This window comes from Hetaerina americana, unplaced genomic scaffold (assembly GCF_022747635.1).
Source record: "Hetaerina americana unplaced genomic scaffold, ioHetAmer1.1.p SCAF_7, whole genome shotgun sequence".
NCBI classification, from domain to species: domain Eukaryota; kingdom Metazoa; phylum Arthropoda; class Insecta; order Odonata; family Calopterygidae; genus Hetaerina; species Hetaerina americana.
The window spans coordinates 58432666-58455173 of record NW_027287316.1 but is presented as its reverse complement, the minus strand read 5'-3'; the positions used below and the strand labels follow the sequence as shown (position 1 = coordinate 58455173).

Genomic DNA, 22508 nt, shown 5'->3' with positions numbered 1-22508 from the left:
GATATAAAAAAGGCACATTTATCGTACTATATTAATAATATATATAAAAATAAAACTGCTCTATATTTAAACGACGTCAATGTTATACAACTCAGTAAAATTTTTGATATTTGCATTAAATAAGCACATACATATTCTGTCCATTGTTGTAAACGCACATTGTCTTAATCAATATTTCTTTCAAATTTCTTTGAATAATTCATAATTTAAAAACTATATTGCCCTCTATAAGTTGCAAATCAAAATATAACGTCACTTGACATTACTGGATAATATACTATAATAAAACTCCATGTATTATTACAAAATATGGATTTAAATTTGTGAATAATATATTTCATGAAAAATCACTAAGCCAACTGCAACGAACGGTCAGCTCAGATTTACTGGCTCTATAATATTTCTACACAATTTCATTCATTTTTATTTTTCATTTTACTATTTTGAAGTACAGATGAAGAATGAGAAATACTGTTAAAATTTACAACTTAGACTGGCTGTAGTAAAAATAAGTTTCTAGGTTTTAGTTGCATTCGAAAAAGGTTATTTGAAATTTCGCCAAACCATTACCATAATACAACCATTTTAGCTTGAACTAGTCACTTTTCATCAGTGTGTAAGAAACTTTATTTTTAATCTATTGAACTGTTCTAGATAGGAAATCATGTTTGATTTTATATCGGCGGTGTATTCTAAAAAAATAACCGCAAATATACAGTGTCGATAATAATCATGCCGTCATTAATTAGCATGATCAAAGGGTTTTGCAATCTAACATTTCAATTTTCCTAATTTAAATTAATAAATGTAAGATGAGGACATAGAGAAAAGGTCTATGAAAAATTAAACCCTATTGAAAAGGGTACGTGTGCCCGTGCTCACACACGCCACCTTCCTTGGTGTTTCTTACATCCACACGTCATGATTTCTCTGAGGCTGCTTACATACCTGTACGTCGTGAGTTAAGTGTAGTAAGACGAGACTAAAAAAATCAATAATGGTTGAAATACACTTACCAAAAAGATTCCTTTAAAAAGGATAAAATTAAAATTGGATAATAAGGATTTCTCTCCTCACCACTGCATTCCATAGTAGTAGCAGTATTTAGGGGAAGCGACCAACAGCTGAGGTCATTTGCGCCATAGGGAATGGACAGGAAATGATGAAGGCTAGAGAGAAACCCGGCGTCGGCATTAGCCTACTCTTTACGAAAGGCGCCAAGGGGTCCGCAGATTAACGTCCCATCCGACGGACGGCGTACTCACTCAAAGCGCTCTCTACAAAGCACCTCGAGCAGGGATCGAGATACATCTGAAAAATACAGGTATTCAACATCGCCGGGATTTGGACCCGAGCCCTCTGGGTGGGAAGCCAGTATGATAGCCACCGCACCAATCCCGATCGCATTACATTCCATAAAATGAATGCTTTCCCCAGCGGTCTCTAAAGTAACATTCCATGGATACTAATTCCTTTTGCGTGCTTTTAAGGTAAACTGAAAGATTATGAATAATTTCATTTGATTTCCATTAGATTTGGCTCTGTATATTCTAATGAAATCGTTTCTTTAAGAACGATCGTAATATGAAAGGCAGTGCTTTATGGTTCTGAAATATGGTCTTTAGCAAAGAGAGGTAGTATAGATTAGAGTACATTGAGATTTGGACATGGAGTAAAAGGGAGAAACTAGTAAGTTAGGCGGAGAGGAGTACCAAAGAACTTTTAGATATACAAGGAGAAGAGAAATAGTTAAGAGATGTAATACTTGTACAAAGACATAAAAGGTTGCTGGATGATATGTTGAGAAGTAGCAAAATGATAAAACTTGTAGCATAAGGGAGAATACAAATAGGTATGCAAAGAAGAGGACGTAAGGGACTAGACTATTCCGACAGCTGGAGCTAGATAGAAAGTATGATGAAGACGGAAATAATATGAGTACAGCAAGAGTACGCGATGTGAGTACACGCAAGTATTACAAAAAATATGTTAACACTAACATTTACTGAATTAGTCAAACAAAAATTATTCTATAATATACTATATGTGTGTATGTACACAAGTGTTTCGTGTGTGTGCTAAAATATATTCAAGTTAATGAATAATTTAATATTTCCGCATGTAAGGCCTTTTTCCCTAATGGCCCCCGGCCACACAACCTTGCGGCACCTTTTGTAGTACTGAGTAGAAATGAAGATGAAACTTCACACAAAACTAAATCCATAATAGTTAGTTAATTGATCGAACAAAACATGTTTTTAATAGAGTGGATCCTGCTGGTGAACACGAGGAAGGATCCGCGAAACTCAATGCACTTTAAACGAGGAGCTATGATTCCCAGATTGAATGTTAAAGGGGTTTTGCGGGGAACGAAAAAGGGGGTAAAGACCCCCGTCCAAATTTTCTCCCTCCAAATGCGTCGGAAAAACAGAGTGAACGAACTCAAAAAGTAGGTCTCCAACTCTTACATTCCAGGAAGTCCGACTTCGCACGGGTCCTCAGTATACACTCCTCCCACACATACGAGACACGATCCTGTCAAGTCGTGTCACTCACCCCGTGCAACAATGAACGCAACCCCCCCTCTGACCCCTGGTGTTTCCCCGGGAGACGAACAGAGGGAGGACGTGTCGTGTGGAGCGTGGCTAGGTGATTTCCTGAGGGGTCGTTCACTTCGTTACCTCCCTCCGTGTGCTCCGTCGGATATTTGGGTCAAAGGGGCAACGCACCCTGGTTCAATACGGAAGGGTAAGGGTGAGGGAGAGGGGAGGAGAGAATTGCTCCGGTCGTAATAAAGCCTGCCGCGGACCGGGGGTCCATTACACCCCCGGGTCCCATCGGAGCGAGGCCCTAGGAGCGTCGCTAATCTAGCCCCGGCGGACTGTCTGCAAACAACACGGGCGCTTCTCCTTTGTCGCCTCTGATTGTCCGGTAGTCACGGTGCGGCCCAATCTTCAAGCAGAGAAAGAGCTTTCCTCCACCTCTCTCCCTCTCCTCTGCCTCCCGACGCAATTTCTCCACTCTCGGGCCCCTCTACAAGGCAGAGCAGGGTCGACGAACCCAGAGGTGGGGTGCGGGGGCTTCTTGCTCTTTCTCCGGGGGAAGAAATGGGGTGGAAAGGTCTCTTGTCGATCCTCTCGTGGGGTGGATAGGTCTCTCGGCGCCCAGGTTGACCTGAGGCTTGAAACCTGTAGGAATACCGGGCCTGTCTGGGTGATATTCACTTCTCGATATCCACCTTAGTCATAAAATGAACATCGAGATAGAGGGGATATATCGACTTTAACATTGGGGAGAATTGCGTATCATTAACATCATTCGATTCATTGAGAGATATCAATAATATTATTTATTCACAATATCGTCTAACCCGTGGTTTTGATGAGAGCTTTCTTATCAGGCCCCATATCGGCTATTGAATCATATCCAAATGATCATCCTAGAGGGTAGATTCCTTTAAATACTTGGGTGTAACAATTACTCACGATCTGTCCTGGTGAAAGCACATACGAGAAATATGCGGTCGTGCTAATTAAAAATTGGGATTTATAAAAAGAGTGCTGGGTAAATGTGAAGAAAAAGTGAAGGAACGATGTTTTTTTGCCCTAGTCAGGCCCCACCTAGAGTATGCTGCCAGTATATGGGATCCTCAAGAGATAAATTTGATTTCGGAATTAGATCGAGTTCAGCGGAGGGGGGCTAGATTTGTCAAAAATTGCTATGACCAACGCCGTAGCGTAACTACTATGCTAGAAAATTTAGGCTGGGATTCCCTTACACAGCGGCGTTTACAATATAGATTGAACTTATCAAAAACATTTAAAGATGGTTCCTTTTCCGATGTCATCAAGAACATAATACGAACCCCAGCGTATTACGGTCGGAGGGATCACGAATATAAAATTAGAGAGATAGACTGCAAGACTGACAGGTTTAAATGGTCATTTTTTCCAAGAACAATAAGAGACCAGAATGCTTGTAGTCTAAATCTTCCACTAGTCTACTCGACATAATAAGTATTAACCTGCAAGGCAGCGACTGCGCATGGTTATACTAGCATATTTATATATTTTGTTTGCAGGTTCCCCCCACCTTTCCCCATCCATTTGAAAAACCCTAACCCCCTCATCCCTTACCCTTTTTTCCTGGTGCTGCACCCCCTGCCACACACCTTTTTGGTGGCTTGCAGGGTATTCATGTAGATGTAGATCTTTTGGACAAAAATGAGAAAAAAATTATCAAAGACTTCTTTATGGATGTGAGATAATTTAAAGGAACCGAATATGGAAAACAGTTGTAACTAAGTGCTATACAGATAAAATGCAAGTTGTATGGGATGATGATTAAGCACAAGAAAACAAAAGTAATGAGTAATGCAACAATTTTTAAGTGTAAACGCAAATTTGCCTTGACCAGGATCCCAACCCGGATCCCTTGATGTCCGGTCGAGTCCTTTAGCCAGTTAAGCTACCGAGTAATGAGGTTCAGAGAGTACTTATCTACATATAAATCAACACAATACCCCGCTAGCCTCCGCAAGGGCGTGTGGCAAAGGGATGTGTTAGGTTACCACCCGCAAAACAGAATAAAACCACATTCAATACTAACAAATTCACGCCAATTCACACCCACACCGACATACGAGTAGGTTGTGGAAGGAAGAAAAAGGTAATAGGGACATTAGTTGTGTTAGCAAAATAGGATGTTGGAAGACGGACAATATTGATGGAAGTTAAATCTAGCAAAGATTTGAAAAAATATTAGTATCGCCTTCAATATGGGCAAATTGAGGAATTTCACGCGTGATGTGGTGGAATTTGAACATAATAAAGAAAAGATGGTTACAGTTTTCCTCTTGTTAATTTCAATAATACGACAAGGTTTCGATGTATTGCATTATTCTCAGACCTGAATATGATATAATACATCGGAATCCGGTCGTACCAATGGAACTTAACCAATGAAAAATACTTACTTTCTTTTCTTAATTTTATTCAATATGGAGATAAGTGTTTGAGGCATCATCTTTGAGGCAAGGAGAGGAACGCAGACTGGGAGCTTTACAGACGTGGGTGTGGCGGAAAATAAATAAAATTAGTCACAGAAGAAGATACGATAAATACCGAGCTTTTAAACAGGATGAGATAAGATGGGAAGCTTTTAAAAAAAATTGAAAAAGACAGAGAAAGCAGGAGTAGGATATACGTATTTAAAGGCAGAGGGATGTTGAAAAGCGTCACAGAAGGGAGAATATTTGGTAAGCGGAATAGAGAAACGAAAGGAATATAAAGCGTTAAAGTAAGTTAAAGTTATGAAGACATGAAGAAAGAAATAATGTACGCCAAATAAAGAGGAAATTTTCGCAGTACGACGTAAATATTCCTCACGAGCCATCCGAACTCTACCATTAAATAGATAGAATACCTCGAATCACTCAAAATATTGGCAACAAACATCCATTTTTGTTTAATTTATTTATTTTTGTTAGCCGTGAAGTTTGATCGATTTGAAAAACATTGATATTATGAAAAGAAAAATTCATACCACTATGAAAATATTCAAACCATGGTGTTTCACCTAGCCTCAGGTTTAACTGTTTTGATTTGGAAAGAGAGAAAAATGTTTGGATATTGATAATTACCCTGCTAGTTTTAATGAGAAAGATCCTTAAAGTGATTTTACTAACCTTGGTGAGCCTATTGCCAAACGTATGGATGCTAAAAAGAAGTGCTGCTTAAATTCTACAGTAAAAAATGAGTTAATATTTTTATTAATTTTAATTGATTAAAATCTCTAAAATAAATATAAAAATTTGATGCAATTTTTAAGGACTGATTCCTTTGGTTTAAGCAATAATTAATTTATTTTATTAAATTCCTGGTGTATTTCAGAAAATATTTTTTCACTAATTTTCATGATGATTGTCTCTTTCTTCATTCCATTCAGAAAATCGTGCTTCAACGATACAAAAACAAATATATAGCCATAACAGAGCGATAACATTATAACTGCTACTGCTTACCTGGTTTACACGTACCTTTACACGGATATTTTAGTGAGAGAAGTCACCAAAAGCGGGCTCAAATCCTGGAGACAACAAATATTTGTCAGCGGTATCCCGTTCCCTACTTGAGGTACTTAAAGAAAAGCACCTCCAGTGAGTGCGACGTCCGTCGGATGGGACGTTAAACTACGGACCCCTTGGCGCCTTTCAACAAGAGTTGGCTAATGCCGACGCCGGGTTTCTCTCCACCCTTCCTTTCCCATGCAACCCTAATGGCGCAAATGACCTTAGCTATCGGTCGCCTCCCATAAAAACTACTACTACTAATAAATATTTTTCTTACTTGCTGCACACTCTAGATTTCTATAACATCTTAACAAAAAAATGTCCGAGTTGCGTCGGAAATTATTTTCGCAGACCCAACGCTCTTTTTTGAATGGAAATTGGATTGTAGAGGGGAATTATTTTAGCCTTGAGATATGACCTTGTGTCCCCACAATGATACGTAATATAATTTGTGACCACGTCGGGTAGGATCTGGTAAGAGAGGATGTCCCTCCGATATTTCAGCAAGGCCAACGACCTTTCTTCCCTGGCACTAAAGCGGCATAAACTCCCGTACATTTTAGATACACAGAAGTACCGTGGCTACCAAGACACCCTAATAGTACGTTTAGATTTTACAGCAGTGAACGGTCTCCATTCCACCTCTCCAAGGCAGAGCGGAAGTTTTATGGCCCTTGCCATTTACCGTCTCCTTTTTAACCATACTCGTCTGGTAAATATCTATCCATTGGGGATACTATAAAATTGGTGTCGGTCATGTTGCATGTGATATTTTGCATTCATCAGTTTTATTTCTGGGATATGGATTCTGCCGCAGTCGGTTTCCTAGTCAATACATCGTCAGCGTCATATTTTTTATCTTTGAAGAAATTTCCCCCTCCGAAGATATTCTCCCAACAATTATTTTTCGCGTGAGCGACCCCGAAGAGCAGATCTCGACTTTCCAAAATTGAATTACGTCGAGCAGCGCGAGTGACTAATGAACCGAATCGGACTCGCAAGAACGGCGCTGAATATCGGGTTCCCGAAATCTGGATCCTTTCGATTTTCCCTGAGGAGTAAGTCTGACTGAGTCGTGACTCGAGGGATTCAGCCCTCGGCGTTTTTCCTTCAAGCACTTTGAAATTCACGTTTTCATCTATACCACTCATAATGGCGCTATCCATAGTCGTCGAACTCTTTTCAGTTTATCTAACCCCAACCAAATAAAACCAAATGCAGTATTTTGCTTTTTCCAAACCTGATAAGATTTTTAAACATTTTCATCGCCTCATAATTAGTTTAATATTTGCCTAGGGATTTTTTTCGTTATTTAATGCCATGCCAATGCCATCTTCCCTTAAGCGAGATCTTATATTTTCCCATTGGACCACGCAATATTTTGTTCAATCCACTATGAAATTCTTATGCAATGTGCCATATCCCTTTTTAAATGCTGGCCATCAACGCTGTAAAAAGATGTGGTTTTTGTGATAGAAGAAATCAATATTGTTAACATGTATAAGGTCACCTTGGAGTTCAGAGCGATATAAATTCCTAATTCTTAGTATTCTAGAATCGTTCAATGGGTATTATTTTAATTAAATGTGTTCTTGATAGCATGCGATGGCAAACGTGCATACCGCGATACTGATGTATGAATGGGAATGTTGAATAACCAGTTAATTTCACAATGTCCTCAATCGAGCTTCGCATATTCCTATATTTTTGTAGATAAGTGACTAATCTTCATGCATTCGGGAAGCTCGTAATAGACTGAATTGTCTCATTAAATTGCAAAGTCTGCCTATTTAGGTACACGCAGTTAAGGTCGCTAACCAGTGTAGTTGATTTCTTAATAGTTTGTCTGACCCCGCCCAAACAAAAGCAAATATAGAAAATTCCTTTCCAATATCTAAGAAAATTTTTAAACATTATCATCACCTCATAATGGGTTTGGAAATTATTTTCACAACTCTACGATGTAAATATTTCTTTCCTCATAACAGATCGTTGGCCATTACTAATTCGTAAATCGAAATTTCATCATAGATATGGGAATCAAGCAGCAACAGAGCAATATAAACATTAATCGTTGGGCAGGTTTCCAATTTTGATTGGCTGACAGGAATGTTTGAAGAACTAGATATCGCATCTCAAACGTTTTTACTTTCACTCGTGCTCATTGAATTATACATTTTTCAATGACCTCAGGAGAAAGATTACTTTTAACTTACTTTTAAAACGTTTCTAGTGACATCATTTCACATATCTTCCGGAACTTCATCCGCCGTTCCGTGCTCTTGGCGATCTCCATCCCCGTTTAAATGCTTTTTCTCTCGGAATCGGAAAACAAACACTCGCGGGGATAAATGCGTGTCGTGGTGTAGGTGGGGAGGGTTCGTTTATCTCCCTCCACCTTTAGTCTTCTCCCCGCCAAAATATCGTGATGGTGTGGACACAGGCGTGATGGCCGACAGAACCGTGGCCCGAATTCAGTGTTTAGAGAAAGCTCTCCCCAATCATAAGGATCCCCACGGAACATGCTTCCTATATATTATCGTCTCTCACGGAATGGGAGTCTAAAGTAAAACCTTCCGACCCAGAATGTAAGCCCTTCCTGTCCTTATTCATGTCCCGTCCTTCCTAACGAGGTTATCTTTCAAGCCATTGTGGTTTTAAAAAGGAGAGCGCTACCACCTTTTGGACATTGAATTTGAAATCTTATGTTCTAACATTTATGGAAAAAATCAAAGCTTTATGCCAATTACGATTTAGAGTGCATGGGTAAAATTATGTATTGAATGAATTAAAAAATTAAACAAAGCCTCAAGCCTGGTGACTTAAATTAAGTAATGGTCTCTTTTATCGTGTTATATTTAGGTAACAAAACACTCCTAATGAAAGGATTAGGTAAAGTCTAAAATATTGATAAAATAATAATATCTTTAGATCCCACAAATACCATTAATAGGATTTTAAAAATCTACTTAAAATATTCTCCACTGCTTTATTAATTTTAATATTTAACCACCAATAACAACCTGCTGTTAGGTATAATAGGTGAGGGTAGATCTCACCTACTCTTAGTAAACGCACTAATCCCTGCGGCACGTGATACTCACACATCAGAGTAAGGGGGTAAAATCCTTTGATTGCACCACCTATGGTTTTCCATGGAGGTAGGTATGGTTTTCCACAGGTAGTACGAAAAACCACACAACTTGGGTTAAGCTTAGAGTGTCAAGAAGCCTCCCCGGGAGTCACATCCTCGCCCTGCAATCAGTCATTAGTCCAACACTTTACCCAATGGACTACCAAACCCCCATAATTAATTATAGCAACAATACATTACTATTTTTTACATTAAGTTCAATCACCTTTCGATCTATTCATCGGAATATTGTTTAATTCATTGCCATTTCAGGAAAATAAAAATCCGTTCGATATTGACCACCATTTCAAATCATTATACGTATAAACTGCGAATAATTTATAACAAGAAAATATTGGATGCTTTCAAAATTTCATGTAACCATCACGATTAAAATCTTGTCATTAATATTTTATTTTATCAATAATGCCGAATCGGAACGGAGGAATCAGGCGTGACGTTTACCCTCAGCGTAGTTCTCAAATACCAAATGCTGAGATAACGACTTCTGCGAAGGTGTCACCCTGAGATGCTGCTCGCTTAACAATTGTTCGGATTGCTTGTGCAGTAATGTTGGCTATCCACTTGATTATGTTATAGCAAATCTCGAATATAAATACAAGTTTGATTGTGAGGCACCTCAACAGCCAAATTATTGGTGAAAAACCAGCCCGGTTTCCAAATGGGTAAATCCTGCGTTACCAAACTTGCACTTTTCGTTCATGATATCCTTAATTTGGGAGAAAGAAATGTTCCAGTGGATGCAGTTTTTCTAGATTTTAAGCAAACCTTCGAGAAAGTATCTCATAGTAAACAACTCACAAAGCTAGAGGCATATGGCATGGATAAAAATATCTTGGGTTGGATTAAAGATTTTTTGAATGGTTGGGTACAAAGAGAAGTCATGGACGGTGTTATTCCTAATTCAGTTGAAGTCACTTGAGATGTTCCCCAAGGAACCGTTATTGAACCTCTTTTTCTTCCTTACATTAACTACATTAACCACGTGGTCAATAGTAAGATACGTTTATTCGCCAAAGATGCAGTGGTATGGAGAGATATCCGTGGTCCTGAGAATAAAGCAGCTTTAGCTGATGACCTCCATGCTATGCAACGTTTTTGCGATCCGTTGCAATTAGAGTTCAACTTAAAAAAGGCGTAGTGATGAGGTTTTATAATTAGAGCAGTTCTCTCCTGAACGCATACTGCACCAAGAATACCGACATATAGAGTGTAGACTCGATTAAATGCTTAGGCGTTATCCTCACACACGATCTCTCCTGGGTGAATCATGTCCATAGCTTATTTGGACAAGCTTACAACAAAGTTGGATTTATTAGAAGAGTATTGGGGAAATGTGACGCAAAGGTTAGAATCCAAGAAGAGAGCAATTTTATTTTTCGCTAGTTAAGCCTCATTTAGAATATGCTGATAGAATATGGGATCCTCATGAAGTTGCATTAATTTTCGAATTAGATTTCGTCCAGCGTATAGGATCTAAATTTTTAAAATATTGTTATAGTAAACTTATTAGGGTACCAAAATTAATAGTGGAACCAAGTTATTTTTCCAAATCCACTAGAATTTATCTTCCAATAATCTATGTCAACTGAGGAATTTATTTTGCTAAATCTTCGTTAATAACACGAAGAAGTAGTAAAAATGAATAAAGTCAGTTTTATTATTCCATTCATTGCCTGAGTGCATTCTAATTTTTTTAAGTTTCATATCTAGGATTCAGGTTTACCATAACCGGCATAGCTCATTTAAGGCTGAAGTTATTTTACTGCATGCAGAGTATCGTGTTAGGCTTTCAATAGTCCGTCCCCAGTTGAATAAACCCATAAAACATTACTCGATCCATTCGTCAAGGAAATTTCATATGCCTCGTATTATAAAATAAAAAACAGTAATCACGCGGCCTCATGCAGGTTAAATTCAATGAATTTCTTCGTGTGAAACGTTGATTTTAACCAAAATAATTATGAGAAGGCCAGGCCATGTAATACATCAGATATCTATTTAACCGTTAAGAAAACTTGTACCGACACGCACGACTTCAAAACGGTAAATTTTTTATTTTTTTTAATTTGAAAAAAAATCACGTATTCTCTTATCGCGAGCCTTCAACTATCCCATGGGCGTTTACCGGGTGTTTCAAACTTTTTCCAAACCTTCACGTCCTTAAAGATATAGTAGGTCCTCCTCTATTTCGGAAGTTCAACGACCTAAACCTTCCCTTTCCCGTCCTGTGTCGGTCGATGGGGACACTAAAAAAAGGAAGGTGTATTAGTGCGCAAAAGAGCCTATCGCCATCGAACGGATGGCCGAGTTAAAAGACTAAGAGCAAGGCAGCCAGCCCACCCACGCCGGTCGGAGAGAAATCGGGCGGGGAAATTTTCCGTCTTTTTAGGAACGGATCCGGAAGGTGTTTATTTTTTCGCGCGAGGGAGAGAGAAAAAAAGGTGTGAGGAAGAGAAAGGAGTATGTTCGGCAATTTAACACATTGGAGAGCTTCCCGCAGAAGCTTTCATTGCCATGCGTTTAACCCTAAGGTAAAGGGGAAAATTAGGTAGGCTGTATCTTCGCTCGGGTGTACAATGCGATCAGTTAAGAAATGTATAATTGATATTAAAAAAGTCGTGTGTCCATTATTAACAATTTACAATTTCCATATTATTAAATGTTTATTTTGGCGGGCCATGAGAGGTTATAAAAATAGTTTTAACGGTAATAATAAAATTAAAACATGTTATGTGCATGGACGTATCAAATAAATTTGCGTTTGCACAGAATAGAATTTCATATGTAACTTATTTCTAGGGCCCCTTATGCTGTCTAACACATATGCGGCCAATGGTGTTATCTATTTTTCTCTGTTTTCCACAGTTACGTTTACAAAAGTGTCTACTTTTTCCCTCATCCTTTTATAGTCCAATCATCATAATAGGTTATAAGTACTGTTAGTTTGCAGTATTAATCCTATTGTTTTTCCACGAATTATTTCATTCCTCAAGTAAACTTGTGCCCATCTCTTCCAAATAGGTATAATTTACAATTTATGCTATCACTCTAAACCAACCTTAAGCTTCACTTTAACTGTTATAGTTATTTTCAATGGTGTTCCCAGTTACCTACTCTGTCCTATAATGAATCCAAGTTTGGAACCTCATATATCTTCCTTAAAGATATAATTAGATATAACTTAGAGATTTTCTCCCTTCATCCATCCATAGAAGTGCTTGTGAGGAAGATGGAGTCACTCGGTTAAAGCATTTCATTTCCATTATTCCACTGTGGTTCGGTAGTTTTCTTTATCTTGTTAAATACCTCTCATCTCAATCTAGTTTTTTACATTCTTCCAATGTTTACTCCAGCCATTTATCCAACGCCACATCATGTACCCCCATAGCTGATCAGAGGTCCTTAATTTGAAATTCTTTCCATTTTATATCAACTTTCGACATTTTTCATAAAAAAACCTAACACCTAAAAACCTAATATTACTCGCTTGAATTCTACGAGGGTCATCCGGAAAGTAGTACCCGTTCGTGCCGCATGAAGTGCTGACGACGCGAGTAGCCGCTGGACGAGGTCAGATAGCTTCAGTGGCTTGTCTGCCTTCTCTGAGCCAAGTTGCGTGACGCTAGCATTGCCTGTGTTGTTTCTGTGATTGTTTACAATGTTTAAAAAAATTGAGAACGCCGCCAGTTGTGAAGTGAGGGCAGTGATTAAATTCCTCAATGCAAGAAACGTTCGCCCATGTGATATTCATCGCCAATTAAAGGAGGTGTATGGAGACAATGTAATGGACGAGTCGTCTGTTCGGCGGTGGTGTCGCAACTTCAACATGGGGAGGGGGAACACACACGACGATGAGCGTTCGGAGAGACCGTCTGTCATTACAGACCAACTGGTGAGCTCAGTTGACGAATTCGTGAGGAACGATCGGCCATCCACCGTATAGCCCGGACTTGGCCCCTTCAGATTTTCATCTCTTTACAAAGCTTAAAGACTTTTTGGCAGGAAAAAGATTTGACAGCGATGAAGAACTTAAAGAAGGAGTGACCCTGTATCTCAATGAGCTGGCGGCGAAGGACTATGCAGCAGGAATACAGAAACTTGTCACACGTTATGACAAATGCCTTAATTTGCTTGGAGATTATGTTGAGAAGTAGTTTAAAGTATCCTCTTTCAAATAAAATTTTTTATGTTTGTTAATATTTACTTTTGTGTCTTTATTTCACGAACGGGTACTACTTTCCGGATGACCCTCGTACTTCTTAGCAGTAGATGGTTCAGTGCCACGAAGAGAAACATTCGCAGGTTATTATTTACAGTAATACGCGTTTCCATCCGCTTTTAATAACACATAACCTCATCATTTTTATGTGACTATAGCATTTCTCTACGATAATCTCTGATGAATATCTCTTTCCTCTTATTACCCACAATGCTAGATGTAAAAAAGGTACACTCGTGCCTACTCCTTCGCAGTCTAAAGATGTCGTTCATGCTTGTAAGATATCTAGAGTGTGCTCAGTTCGGCAGAACATACTTTTTCGTAGGATTTGGATGTGTTTTAACTAAATATTCTATTCCATGACCCCAGTAAAAGTATATTTCCGTCGTTCACCACCTTCAATCTAGTCCACAAATATGGTACAATAGTTTTCATCCATTTTAGTAAACTCTTACAGTGTTAATTGAATTTTATCACTTATTATATATATATACATATGTGTGTGTATATATATATACACACACACACACACATATATATATATATATATATATATATATATATATATATATATATATATATATGTGTGTGTGTATATATTGATATTAATAACGTCTTCTTTTGGCTGTATGAAAAATGGAGTAAACCCCTTTATCAAGTTCATTTAAAAAAATGAATGTTAAAATTTTTCTTTATCCCAACGGAAGAGTTTATTTAAAACTCTTTTTTGCGTCACTCAAGTGTAAAATGTATGTTTTAGGGAATGCGAAGGGTAAACTGATATACAAAAAAAGCCTTCCGGTGAAAAAGACGTTTACTTACATTTTGAGCTATTCCTTCCTGACCTGCGTTTCCGCCAAACCCAGGTCACTCGAATGCCCACAATTCTCACCCGACCCTTTCCACAGCCCTCGGCTGACTAACCCTTTTTTGCGCGGTGAACCCCTTTCCCACGTCCATTGCCACTCTTTTGGGTACCCTTTTTTAACTCATGACTTCAAACGGTCGGCGGAAGGGAAAGAGAGGGTCTATGACCACACCCTACCTCAATTCCCTGCGAAGTGAGGAATGAGTTTTTTTTATCTTTTTCACTCTTTCCCGAAGGGGAAGGAAATAAGTGCAGCACACTTCCGCCCACCTACTTCGCACTTTTTCGTCCCAAACCCTTTCGCGTCCGCCCCGAGTATTGGATGCGGAGCGATGGTCGGACACATCAACCTTTCCTGTCTTGAAGTGAGACTTTCACGCCGACAAAGTGTGTCCCAAAAGAGAAAACAAACCTTTGTGTTTTACTTTGGTGGATAAATGTGTTTCCACTTCGATATTTAGGCACGGCTCGCCTCCATAACTCATTCTCGTGGTGTTGCGTATCGTTTAACGAAGAATGGAAAGGTGAAAGTTCGACTGCCGGTCCGTTTATTTCGGTCACATTGTGCTCCTGGGTCTAAAGGACATTTTCAAAACGAATGCTAAATATTTTGCTTTCCCAAAGAAAGGGTTTTTAGAAAACATTTCCTTGCTGCACTCTAGTGTCAACTGCAATATACTTAAGTCTAATATGTAGGACCAACTAGTATCCACTTATACATTGACGTGGGAAAGCATTCTTTATACTGACAGTATATTTTTTACTCTTTTAATCATATTTGTGCTGGATTTCCCTGTCCCGCGCTCTCTTGATCTCGTGTTACAATTCTAATGGTGTGGTTGTAAGACTTTCGGAGTACTCCTCAAAACCATTAAAAATTAATTCTAATTATTTTCCTGAGCAATATGGACATGGAAATAATTTTTACTCATCCATCATCACAAGATATCTATTCTTATCGGTGTTAGAATACCAGTACAGTTGCTGTGCTTGCACTATTTCGGAATTGTCTGTGTGGCGTTCAAACTTCATTATTTAAAATTTTAAATTTCAGTTAAAATACACTGTTTAATATGCCCAATGCTTTCCACTTTATACTTTCCTCCCGAAAATGTTCCTTCTTCAATCCCTCAGCATAGAAGTTCACCGTCTGTGAATTGAACCAGTTGACAACGCGGACTTGAGTTCCTTGTTGTCTTCAAGCCGTTTTCCACCAAGCCACTGTCGCTAGGTGAAAGGGTAAGTTATCTCTGCATTTTCGATAGTGGTCCAAAAACCATCGTACACTTAACATTCTGTATTCTATGCGTTGTTCGGTAAGCATTTTTGGTACCCACCATTCGCACAATTTGTTTTATCCTAGCTTTTCCGTAACAATGGTGTAAATAGTGTTGCGTCCAACAAGAGTAAATTTAACAGACAGAACACCAATCATCAATCGTCGATCAAATCGCAGTTCTTGGTCCACTTTTTGAACGATATCATCGGTCTGGATACTGGGCCTACTTCAATTTTTCCTGTTGATCCATTAATTAGGCACAACTCCCGATGAATTTGGACAGCTGGTTATCCATTTGCACTCAAAAATCGAATCATAGCACGTACTTCACAACTGACGGGAGCAACAAATTATGCGTGTAAAGTCATCTGCATACACCGACACGCAAACGACCACTGAATCAAAACAATAACATCAGGGGTTTCGGAAAAAATTAGTACTTGCATGTGTGCAACTTTGTTCTGACTCGAAAATATTTAAATGCTTTTAAGGCAACGGCCCTTCCTTTTCGAATATGCCTTGTATATTTTATCTTCGCGTAATGAAACCATTTAATTACAGTTTCAGTGTGATAGGAACAAAAACATCACAACTGGAAATTTTCTTGTTCATTCTTTCTGTTTTGAGTTGATTAGTAAAGAAGGCAGGTAATGATAAGGTCATATGAGAAATGATACTAATACATGTAAATGTATATACGAACAAATCAGTATTCAACTCTAAAAACTGATTGGTAGGTGTGGATAGGGCTTAACTCTATCTTAACCTAACAATAAAAGTAATTTATACTTTCAAAGTCAGAGGGCTGTTCATTTCCGCGTAACCTTTGCGGCTATTAGGAAGTATTCTATCAAAAAAAAAGACGCAACTTGGTTTTATGTGGCACGATATTCTCGTGTATATAGTATTCCATATCAAACGTACTCAATAATGTACATTAATGAGGTCTTGCATTATATTTTGTATTCTGCTCATAATATTCACGGAATATATTATGCCTACCTAATATAAAATACAGCTCATTTTACGCCAAACATAATAATTTTTAAACAAATGTGCCGTAATACGGGCATTCCACTCATCATTTATTATATCAGGAATGATCTACGCAATAACAAAAAGCAATGACTTTCTTTCAACGCGCAGAGCGACCACGTACATTTTGTACGAGGGTCATCCGGAGGGTAGTAGTAGTTCGTGCCGCATGAAGTGCTGACGACGCGAGTAGCCGCTGGACGAGGTCAGATAGCTTCAGTGGCTTGTCTGCCTTCTCTGAGCCAAGTTGCGTGACGCTAGCATTGCCTGTGTTGTTTCTGTGATTGTTTACAATGTTTAAAAAAATTGAGAACGCCGCCAGTTGTGAAGTGAGGGCAGTGATTAAATTCCTCAATGCAAGAAACGTTCGCCCATGTGATATTCATCGCCAATTAAAGGAGGTGTATGGACACAATGTAATGGACGAGTCGTCTGTTCGGCGGTGGTGTCGCAACTTCAACATGGGGAGGGGGAACACACACGACGATGAGCGTTCGGGGAGACCGTCTGTCATTACAGACCAACTGGTGAGCTCAGTTGACGAATTCGTGAGGAACGATCGGCGCGTCACAATTGATGACATCTGTGAGCATTTTCCCAATGTTTCTCGAACAATTGTTCATGAAATTGTTAAACACCATCTGCATTATGCAAAAATTTGTGCAAGATGGGTCCCTCGCGTATCTCAATGAGCTGGCGGCGAAGGACTATGCAGCAGGAATACAGAAACTTGTCACACGTTATGACAAATGCCTTAATTTGCTTGGAGATTATGTTGAGAAGTAGTTTAAAGTATCCTCTTTCAAATAATTTTTTTTATGTTTGTTAATATTTACTTTTGTGTCTTTATTTCACGAACGGGTACTACTTTCCGGATGACCCTCGTATATTGCTGTTTCTCGATTCACGCAAGAATGATGGTTAAAGGAGAGCGTCGTTTTTGAGTTCCTTTTTGCAATATTTTCTTACATTCCTATTTTCCTAAGAATCTCGATTTCGCAATATCGCCAATTAATTTTTGCAAATTTAATTAATCAATTTTTATCTTTCAAAATGGCCTCCGGGACTCTCCATCAACTCATACAATCTGTTTCACTCTTCACTTAAGGTTCGGCTACCATTTGGTAGCCGTATTGGTTTGAGCCATGCCCTCCGGCTCTCCGGAAACGATTATGAGCACACCTGCGGATGAAAATTATTTATTTTTCCTCACCCTACAGCCCATCCTTGGCTCCTTAACACGCCCCTGAGTTGAACGTTCCCATTTACGGCATCGAGATGAATGGGCGATTCTCGATCTATCTCACCACTCTCCTTCGTTCTCCACGTCAATATACATCCCACCCTTCGGCACGGTCCATTTGCCTTGTGCCGCAGTCATGCCCAAATTGACGTTCGACCCCTCTCATCTTTCTCGGCCACCGAAAATGCATCGTAGTAATGAGCAAAGCCACCGATTCTGCTGCCCATTCGGTGATCGATTCTTCCCACATTGCCCTCGGGAGGTCCTCCCCACTCCACCCCCCTGGAGGGCTGCATTGGAGGCGGAAATTGGCTATTTCCAACTACATCCGTGAAGGAAGCGAAGCAACGGCCGCACACTCTTGAAGGAAGGCTCATTCTTGATCCTTCTCCTCCCCCACTGCAGAGGGGGAGGCGGTCACGTGGTCGAAATCGGTCGGAGGAGTTACCGAATACCGGGGTCGTCTTTGGAAACGAGTGGCAATCGTGAAGAATTAGTCTGGTGCTAATTTTTTAGTGTCGGCGTCGAAATAGGGGACGCGCGGAAAATGTTCCACGCCATCAGGCAAAGGGGCAAAGGAAATGTGGTGATTTTAACGACCGATTAGAGCAACACCATGCGGCATGTTGTAACTATGCTTTAAATGAGGAACAGCATGAAAATATAATGGCGAGTTTTCCTGCTCGCAGAACGGTCAAAACCCGTGTAAATTGGGCGAGGAGAAATTTTTCTATGCTGGATTTTCAAATCAAGCGACTATTACGTGGTAAGTATTAATGGGAAAATCTCTTATTCAGGAAATTTATAAGCCTCCAAAAAGATCAGTAAGATTTGTTAAAAAATAGATAGTATGATTGACAGGTATGCAGGAGGAATTAGGTTGCCAATCCCTTGATTTTCGAAGGGTGCAGGTGCTTAGAAAAGTACAGAAAGCCTGAGTTATCTTGCTTTTCCGATGGTATTGTTATGGAATCAAATTATAATAGTAGATGTTGAAATGAAATAAGTAACTGTCTAACTCCATGCGAACTTTATCATGACGTCCAACGTCGAAACATAGGTCATGTTTTGAATAAAGTTCGTGTGGATTATAAAGTAACTTCTTTCATTTCAATATGTTGTGTAAATTTCTTAAAGTTTCATCTGAGACAGTAAATTTCAAAAAAATTAAATGGGATACTTGGTCAACGATGTAAAATAAGAGAGGTACAGTCACCAAGAGATTCAAGTTATGGTTCTTCCCTCACAAGAGCCTGGATATTCTTACTCATAGGTAAAAATTTAATGATTTGTTATTTAACAACTTGTTAATCAGGCGCGAAGAACCTGAAATTATGGGGAACGTTGTCCTTCACAGTGTTTTAGGTAATTAATGCAGGGAATATAGTCATGAGTTTCATTAAAAAAATATCTAATTTCATCAAAATTAATACATGTATATATATACATATATATATATATATGTATATATATATATATATATATACATACATAAATACATATATATATATATGTGTATATATATATATATATATATATATATATATATATATATATATATATATATATATATATATATATATATATATATTACGCACACATACACCCATAAAAGTGGAAACGATATTAATTGTTAACTAATATTTAGAATTATAAAAACACAAGGGTATAACAAAGTGTCTGAGTGTAATTTATGTTCAACGGCAGGAAAAATGCAATTCCAAAGATTTAAGGAGACCATTCGTCTCTTAAATGCATTCTATAAGTGACCAGTGGGAAGGAGAAGTAGTGCCACAGCAGGGTCAGAATATCACCCTCGCAGGTCCACGCAACTTTTACGACCCGTGTCACAAGACGTTTAGTTCGTAAAACGCTGAAAAATGACAGAGCATTAATCACTTGTTCATTAGCGGGGACAAAAAAGCGTGAGAATAAACCCTCGAGCAGGGCAAAAACGTTTCCCCTCCCCGATGCGTGCTCCGGAATGAGGAGAACAGGCGAAGTGTGTGATTGCCGTTTTCCGAGCTTAACTAACCATGGAATCTGCCTAAAAACACTGCTAATTAGTCCGTATTTATGGAACACCACCTTGCCGCAAGGGAAGACGCCAAATGTGGATAGGAGGGAACTTCTCCCCGTGATCATTGGTCCTGAACGTCCCAATTATCGACGGGCAATTTAAAAACTAAGGCATTCCTAAAGGATGGAGCAGGCATACAAAAAAGAATCGCATATCCTCTAGCACTATCTTCATGATATATCCGTTCCCTCAAATATCCTTCTACGAAAGGTCTTTTTTCAATTTAAGTGTCGCAATTCATCAATTTAATTTACTTAAGTGAGGCACATGGTTATTCATTAAAATGATTATATATTTTACTATGGTTTATTTTTAATTAAGGAGTGGAGTTTTATTGATTTAATTTTCTTCAGTGAGTTTCATAGTTATAAATGAAAATATTATTATGCTTCCTGAAATTACAGCTCTATTTATTGTAGTAAGGCACCTTTTTAATAGTATTAATATTTCGGAATATTTTCCATGGTTACCGTTTAGAATGTCAAGGAATTTTGTTTATCATCAACTGCGTAAAATAAAATTAGCAAAGTAATCTTTTGAACGTGTTAACTGAATTTTTTCCGTCCTGTTAATCCTTTCAACCTAAACGGACCAGGCAATTAATGTATGTGTGATTGAAAAAAAGTTTGCCTCCGGAGAGATTTGAACTCTCGGCCCCTGGTTTACAAGACCAGTGCTCTAACCCCTGAGCTACGGAGGCTTGTGAAACGGGGTTGGTATCTGTTAATTCTAATTTTATTAATCTAAATGAAAATTTGAAAGCGATAATTTATAAGTTTTTCACCAAATGAACGAAATTTAATCATTCAAAATCAACAAATTGTATTCATATAATCTCTCTCTTTTTATTTAAGTCAATCCACCTCGTAGGTAGTCCTTGAAATTTAGCTCAAAACTGGAAATTCTGAAGAGAAAAATTAAGAAAATATCTCTATCAAAGTGATAGGCTTCTCACCCGTAAAGTTAATATTTATGCGCACATACCTTCTATGCTTCTAATGCAGAACACATTTCTTACGATCGTTGTCCACATATACGAGTAAAAAGCCAATTGGCATTTCTAGAATTAAATACCAACTGATCTCTTCTTTCTCTTAGTACAAGTGTAGCTAAACTAGTTGGTGAACTAATAACTATGGCAGTTGGAACACCGGTGACTAGGGAAGTTTAACTAAGATGGAAAATTGTAAACGTTATCAATCGTTTGAAAATCGCCACTTTTCTGCGAGTGAAGGAAGAATTAGCGTCTGAGATTAACAATTTTCATGCACAAATATTAAATTGAAAGGACTGCATGTTGAGAATTTAGATTGGAATTTCAAAAATATTTGAGGATACTTAACTCACATATGGATGAATACCGCTCGTTCATTCTCACGTTCAAAAATTATTTTCTTTGTCCCTGTGGACAAGAATAAGAACTCACAGTATGCGTACTTAATAACAAATTTCATGGCTACCTTTGTGTAGAAGCACATATTTAAATTGTCTATTTCATTCAAATTTTTAAATTGAATAGTGACCATGGGCAGCTCTGTTTATCATTAAGTTAATTTTTGAAATTTTGGACGTTTAAATAAAATAGTAAACAGAATAAAGTTACTCGTTTAAAAATTATGAAGTTTCATTTAATGTTATCAACAATCATGTACAACAATCAATACCACCTACCTTACTCCTACTACTCACTCTTTCCCTCCATTCCTTAAACATGATGATAAATACGATGTAGTCACTATTTGACATGTCTTGTACCTGATGATGGTTCTGTGAGCCAAGACGCATAGTATGTGGGAATTAATCCATTTTATGTTAACATATGTCAATAGGAAATGGACTATTTTAACAATTTTTTTGATATAGATATATTTTTGTTCAACTTACAACTTCAGGTATTTCAAATGATAGAATGTATTATCATTTCAATAACATATATTTTACCTGCATAGGATTCTTAATATTATCATTATTAGGCACTGCATACGTGACTTCAAATGTTATATGCATGGGAAAAAATATAAGACTACGGGGAAATATTTCAGTATTACTTTAATGTTACTTGATGATTTCACATGATTGTGTGAATTTTGAAGTCACAAAAATAACCAAATAGTATGCATAGTATTTCAAAGAACATCGATCTTTTTTCGTCTCTCAAATTTTAGTCAAAATAATCAAAGATTGTTCGTAAAAAAATAAATAAAATTGAATAAATAATTGTTGACTATGAATACCAGCCTTAGTGTCCGTGATGGTGATTTGATGGGAATATTTCCTCCTAAATGAAACCTATATTGATTTAATTACAACTTTTCCCCATTGTATGCATAAAAAAACAGGGTCAAATACTACAGAATTCCAGATAAAGCAAAATGTAAAATGGCGTTTCTGGAACGGTATTTTCTAACGGTCCTCATCACAAGGGTCTTATGCTCTGCCGGAAAAGCTACAATGTAAACAGGTCACAAAGAGGGCCGCATTTGTTTGAATAATGATCTCCAATGATAGGACGGTGTTCAGGAAAGAGGGGTCAGAAAATGTAAAGAACAGCTAAATT

At 38.1% G+C, this 22508-nt stretch overlaps 1 non-coding gene across 1 annotated transcript; it reads right to left on the bottom strand.

Annotated features, from left to right (window-relative positions):
* Positions 1–20578: 20578 nt before the first annotated feature.
* On the bottom strand, positions 20579–20651 carry TRNAT-UGU (transfer RNA threonine (anticodon UGU)). The gene has a single exon. It is a non-coding gene; the product is annotated as a tRNA-Thr (tRNA).
* Positions 20652–22508: the final 1857 nt, after the last annotated feature.